The sequence below is a fragment of the Crotalus tigris genome, unplaced genomic scaffold (assembly GCF_016545835.1).
Source record: "Crotalus tigris isolate CLP2741 ecotype Arizona unplaced genomic scaffold, ASM1654583v1 scf7180000018725.1201236, whole genome shotgun sequence".
NCBI lineage: Eukaryota > Metazoa > Chordata > Lepidosauria > Squamata > Viperidae > Crotalus > Crotalus tigris.
In genome coordinates this window covers 866584-873581 of record NW_024097169.1, presented here as the reverse complement: position 1 = coordinate 873581, position 6998 = coordinate 866584, and the positions used below count along the sequence as shown (strand labels likewise).

General features: G+C 36.5%; 1 long non-coding RNA gene across 1 annotated transcript in view; it reads left to right on the top strand.

Annotated features, from left to right (window-relative positions):
- Positions 1 to 284: 284 nt before the first annotated feature.
- LOC120313601 overlaps positions 285 to 6998 on the top strand; it is an 80720-nt gene continuing 74006 nt past the window's right edge. The window contains exons 1-2 of the long non-coding RNA XR_005558189.1: positions 285 to 392; positions 2230 to 2348. This is a non-coding gene — a long non-coding RNA (uncharacterized LOC120313601). The remainder of the gene's footprint in view (positions 393 to 2229; positions 2349 to 6998) is intronic.

Genomic DNA, 6998 nt, shown 5'->3' with positions numbered 1-6998 from the left:
TGTTGCCAGCGGTCGGGGGAGGGTGCTGGTTGCTGTGTGGAGCTACTTCCCAGTAGAGGAGCATGGAGCTATCTGCTTTAGAGCCACACTGGTGGGGGGGAGGAGCAGGACATTGACTGACTGCTGGATAGGACAGCTGGTTCTGCGGAGGCTGCGCTGATGCATCCGGGGGGGGGAAGTCAGAACTTGAGCTACAGCTTTTATCTACACAGACCAGATGCTGGCTTGCTGATTGGGGTGGGGTTGGAGGGTGGGGCACATCTATGTAAGACACTGGGAGCAATCCGCTCCCAGTGCTGACTGTTTCTTTTGAATGCATTAAAGTCTTGCTGGCACTTTGTTCTTGTGTTTTTGGAGTTTGTTGGCAGCAGACAGAGGACAACTGACAATTGGTGAAAAAGAGAATAATTTATTTTTGGAGTTAATAATGTTTAAATAAGAAAACACTTGGGGCACCTGAATAGTAAATGAATATGTTAGTTTAAGACTAAATATTTGCAAAATTAAGAAAGCATGATACAGGATCTTTAGGATGGATAATGAGTTTTTGTAAATTTTTATTGGTTAATAAAATTTATATAGAGTGATATATTCAATGAATACTTGCTTTAGAAATGTTTTAATGAGCTTATAACAATATAAATAGATAGAGAATGTTATTTTATTTTTAATTATATAACCTGGATGAAATGATATATTAGTGAATGAATTGGTTTTAGAAAGATATGGATTTGATTATATTTTTTTAAATAAATGGAGAGTTCTTTAAGTTTAAGTTTAAATGTGTGAAACAATATAGGTTTCTATAGAATTGAAAACTTTTTATTGATTAATGCAGTTGATGGTTAGACATAGTAATGAATGAATTTATCTGAAAATGTATTAATTTGACTATAATATTTTATATAGATAGAGAGAGAATTTTAAGAAATATTGTGTATATATTTATTATGTTATTGTTTGTTTTTTTTTAAAAATTGATCACCATGTTTCCATGTGGGTTCTTAAGCTGTGTTGGTGTAAAGTGGAAAACTAATAAAAATTGTTTTGAAAAAAAAATGTTGCTCAAATAGGTCAAATCTCCATGTTTGGTTCAGTATATTTGCTATTTTTAATAAGAGTCAAAAATGTCCACCTCCACTATTTCTAGAAGTTGTTTTCACAGCGGTTTCAAGTTCTTATCTTTTTAATAGTGTCAAGGACAAATCTTAAGCTGTAACCAGGTCTCACAGTGAAAGAAAAATTTCCTTGCTATACCAGAGTTCACCACAAGATGTCCTCAATTACATATACAATCTTCTTCCAGACTCAAACTAGGCTTTTATCCAGTTTAATTTTTTCCCTTTTTTTCTTTTTTTCCAGCTTAACAAATAGACAGGGTAATAGGTCCCCGTAGAAGTAGGAAGTCTTTGGGACCCCAAATATTCAAAAGATGCAAGTCCAATTGTTTAGTTATTTAGTTTAGTTATACTTTTCTTTTTTTTTCAAAGCTTTAACTCCCCAGGTAGGCAAACGCCACCATTCCAAAAGAGGGGGGAAAGAAATTTTCAAAACACTCTCACAGGAAGGTAGTTGGGGAAATAAGAAAGGTAAGGTCTCATCCAAATCCTTCACATTGCTTTTGTTGTGCTTGGTAGTAATGTTGGCTTTCAGCTGGAAACAGCTTAGTGATTGGCCATGTTGATGGCGGATCTTTTCTTTGTCGGTCCAAAGGAGCTGCTCCAGATCAAATGGAGGGGATGCTGCCCCTCCACGATCAGTCAAAGGGCCTCCTCATGCTTGTCGCCCCTCCAGAGCAACTTTTGACCCTTTTCAGGGTCTCCCAATGGAGAAAAACCAGACGGCGAAAAGAGAGCTTTCATTGCACGTCTGCCAGCACCACAAGCACAAACAGGAAGCCAGAGAAATGCACCAATCTAAGAGGATATTCATTTTAATAAATTTTGATCAATCTTATCTCAAATTAAGTTAAACAAAATGCTAAGTTTTATATTTAAACAGATTTACATAGAAATTCCTTTCTGGTCTGCTTTGTAGGAGAGTATATGGGTTAGGTTGTATCTTCATGACATGTTTTTATCCAAAATACTTTTCATCTGAAATATGTAAGCAGTATAACATTAAATATGTAAGCAGTATAACATTAAATTTAAGACCTTTTGAATCTAGAGAATTTCAAATATCCTTTGATGTGGGAATGTTGATAACCCAGTCTTCCATATTTTTCAGATCAAGAAATGGATAATCCCATGGCTCAGTCTTTAGAAGTTCAAGGAGGTTATGTGCTCCCCCTGAAGAGGCTAGCCTTGGACCCAATAATTACCATCCCGTCTTCTTTTGCAGGAAAAGTTGGTGATTTCAATATTTTTACTAAAGTGATATGCAATTTAGATGCAAAGAGAAGCACAATATAGGAGAAAGTTTTAAAAACTACTAATGCAGGAATATATATATATATAAAGAACTTCACAATAAAGTGGCATTATATAGAGAATTGCATATATATATATATATATAAATAGAATGTTTAGACAGCTATGCACATTTACATCTTTCAAAAACAAATAGCATGGTTATTGTTTCTTTATCCTAGTATGCCCTATGCTCCTTGCGATTTTCCTTTGAGAAAAGTCATTTTAAAGGTCAGACAGTACTCTAATCAATCCACAAAACCATTCTAAATTACCATTTTACAATTGGAACACTTTGTAGGCTAGCCTTTCAACCTGAACTCAGCCAGGAATATTTTTCCTTTACTCTCATTCTACCCTTCCCCCTCCCCTCCAGCTTTTTATTTAAACAATAGAAGTATTGCTGAAACTATCCTAAGCCAAGGTAAGAAATTTGTTTAGAGATACAAGCCCAATTCAGAACTGAAGGGATCTACAACAGGGGTGTCAAAGCTTTTGAAAAACTATGAAAGGTGTAAGGATCCACCCCACTTTGCATCTTAAGAAGACAGAACTCTTGGAATAGTTCTTCCAACAGGCATCCTTTATTAAGAGGCGTTCTAGACAGGACTTGGGGTCCAAGCTCTCCCATTCAAGGTTTTAAGGGGTTCCCCAGTAGCCCCACCCAATCACCCCCTTCTTCCAGCAACAGTCTCAGGCATTACATTCCCACCCCTTTCTCCTTATTGCCGGCTGGAGGGAGACTTCAGAGAGAATTACATGAAAGGTAATAGCCCCATTGTTATGGTTAGTCCTTTTGGTGATATCCACATCCAGTCCCTTTGAAGTGTACTGAAGGAAGTGAGGGCCATAAAGCCCCTTTGTTCACCTCCTTCCCTTCATCATATGACAGAATCTAGAGAAGGTAGAAATGGGGTTTTCTATAGTTGATAACTAGAGATGAAATATAATTGGATTCTGACAAAAGGCCTATTTCAGCATTGACACTCATCTTGAATTCTGGTCCGTCTATGATGGGAATAGAAGAAGGAAAAAGCATTTCCTTTTTTTTCCCCTCCTAATTTCTTCTCTGTTTCTTATTATGTTTATTAACAATGATTTTTGACTGTGAGAGACCATGGGAGAAGCATTATCACAAAGGCTGTTAGAAAGTATGGAAGTATGGTGATGGACAGATTATTTCCTCTAATTTTGTACTACCTGTCTTGTGCCTTCAACAATGCTCCTGCTACTTTGGGGAAATGACGAGAACAAATTTGAAAGTGAAATTAGGACAACCATTTTTTTGCTTTCAGAGAGAGAGAGAGAGAGAGAGAGAGAGAGAGAGAGAATCATTGTGAAGATCCCTGTTCTGATTGTTGATCACCAAGTTTATCATAACAGTAGATAATGTAGCGATTCAAAATGAAGTCTGGGAAATCTTTCAGGTTATTAAAGTCCCTTTGTGTCAAATTTTTGCAGTAATGTGAAATGCAAGTAGGTTAGAACTATGCTGAATTGGTGGAAGTTGATTAATTGAAAAGCTCTTTCAAAGGCAAAAAAAAAAAAAATTCTCAGGCCAGCAATTTTATATTCTTGTTATTTAGGACTGTCTTGTATGTATGGTGCTCAGCTGAATGAGCTTCTTCCAGGGAAATATTAAACGTGTTTCGGAAAGATAATGCCTATGGCATGTTCACATTGGCTATCGGCCAAGGATTCAAACATTAATAATCTTTGGGGTATACAGCAGTTCCTGTGACCAGAATATTAATCTTCCCTTGTACAGTAGAAAACCTAATAATTTTTCTACTTCAGATAAGGATACATAGCTAACATATTTGTATGTTACCTATCATTGGAACACTTTGTCGATATACAGTACTCTGAACAAGTCTGCCTCAAAAACGCTCTATTATTTATAATAAAAATTAATATATACATTTTTACACTTTTAAATCAAATAGCTCTAAAAATGATGGCCAGCTAGTAAAACATGTATTTCCGGCTCCAGTCCTCAAACATCAGGAATCTCAGTTAAATTCTGAGAAATCACATATTTAACAAAATTGAAATGATTAAAAGAATTGTCTAATATACAGTATGTAGTGAAACTAAAAATAGCCTCTCAGATGAGAAATGGATTTGCAAATATATAGAAAAATCAGAAGTATACAAACATTATGGAATTCTTCACTTTTCATAATTCTGTTTTGCAGAACTTTAAAGTTTAAAATACACTTTAGAAAAGAGATGCTACAGAAAAGTACAGGTAGAAAATATAAAAAAATAGTTGCAAAAACAATGTACAATACAATTTTAGCATGTGTGTGTATGTGTGTGTGTGTGTGTGTGTGTGTGTATTTCTTTGTGCTACGTTAGTCATAAAATTCTTAAGAAATCATTGAATCCAAGCCTGTATATTTCAGTCTCATTTTTTCTAGAGGAATTCTGGAACATATTTTCTGAATTCAAAACAACTAAAATATCCAGAATGGTCCAACCTGGCATTGGTAATTGGGATTAATTTTTTTTTTTTTTTTACCCTGGTAATTGGGATCTTTTTTTTTTAAACTCTAATTATTTTTAACTATTTTTTTTGTCATTCAAAAAAACAACCACTATGTTATTTTTTGGTTATTAGCAGTTTTGATGTTATTTGTTGCCTTACCACTATCCATTATTGCACTTTTAGTCACTCCATCTTAGTGTCCTTGTTTCAACTTATTGAATGAAACCCAGTATAATGTTTGGGAGCAGGTCTGGGGGATGTCTGTGGTTTTGTAATTTTTCAGTTTATTACTGAAAGTGCTGTTGAAAGAAAAAAAATCTTTTTTTTAGAAATGTTTTATTGATTGAATCTGTCTCTGGCCTTCTTCTTTTACCAAATAGCTTTCCAAATTGACTTCTGCTTGCCTGGAAGGTCTTGTATTTTTGTAAATGTTGTTTATTTATTTATTAGTAAAATTTATATGCTGCCCAATCATTAGGGACTCAGGGCAGCATACAAAATTAAAACAACAAGTATAACAGTTAAAAATGAATACATTCACACAGCATGTCCCAATCGAATCCCCCCCCCCCCGGGGACATCAACCCCAGGCCTGCCGGAACAGGAGAGTTTTAATAGCTTTCTTGAAGGCCGGAAGGTGGGAGTAGTTCGAATCTCGGGGGGAAGTTGATTCCACCATGTCGGAGCCACCACAGAAAAGGCCCTTCCCCGAGGGTCCGCCAGCCAACATTGTCTGGCTGACGGGACCTGAAGGGACCTGGAGGAGACAGAATGCGTAAAATATGTGCTTTTTGTCTCCCAAACTCTAATGGTTCTTCTGGCAGTTCTATCATCCTTTTTGTTAAGTCTTCTGAAAGAAAAATCTTCATCAGGGTCCAGTCCAAGCCAGGAATAAACAAAATGGAGACTGCTTTAGAAAGAAGGCTGTAGTTTATTGAAGAGCAGAACCACAAGACATGTGGCTCTGGAGCAGCTGCCTATATATTGCTGGGAGTGATGGATTTTTATACCTTCTTGGGCTTTTGTGTTTGGAGTTATTCTTCTTGTTCCTTTGGCATGAAATTTGACCTGAAGTTCAGTATGCCCTTTTTGTATTCTGATGGCGGTGGGTTAATCCTATTATGTCCTAAAGGTCATGTCCTGCTTCCCTGGGGCTGGGGCTGATGGCTATGTCTTATATTTGATGAGTGAGGGGTTGCTGGTTTTAATCCTATCACTCTGCTAATTTTAGCTATTAGTTTTGTTGCAAGAATTTCAAAATATTTTGTCGTGAATGGGCTTCAGCCTGCTAGTATTTGCTCATGAATGGGGCCTCAGTCTTTCATAACAGGATTATCAAATCTGCATTTCTACAGACCTGGCCTTTGCCTAGTTTCTACTTGGGGATATTAAGAGAAACTGGGCCTGTTTTTTGCCTTTAAGATCATTATATGTTTAAGCCTCCAGTCCCCTAATCATCTTTGTTGCTCTTCTATGTATTCTTTCCCCAAAATATTTTCTTCTCTATTATTCAATAGTGAATATGTTATGTAATAAATAATGTCAATGCACTAATAATCAAGAAAGAACTCAGTGCTACATGCTCCAGTTTTCCCATGCCACCAGAATTACATTTTGTAACCATCTCTGACGAGGAATAAAGAATGTCAAATGTGCCTCACCTTAAAATAACCATGCAATAGATTCCTTCAACAGCTCTTCCCCAGATAATAATAATAATAATAATAATAATAATAATAATAATAATAATAATAATAATAATAATAATAATAGTAAAGCTGGAAGGAACCTTGGAGGTCATCTAGTCCAACCCCCTGCTCAGGCAGGAAACCCTATACCATTTCGGACAAATGGCTGTCCAGTCTCTTCTTAAAAACCTCCAGTGTTGGAGCATTCACCGCTTCTAGAGGCAGGTTGTTCCACTGGTTAATTGTTCTAACTGTCAGGAAGTTTCTCCTTAGTTCTAGGTTGTTTCTCTCCTTGATTAGTTTCCACCCATTGCTTCTTGTCCTGCCTTCAGGCGCCTTGGAAAATAGCTTGACACCCTCTTCTTTGTGGCAGCCCCTGAGATATTGGATCACTGCTATCATTTCCCC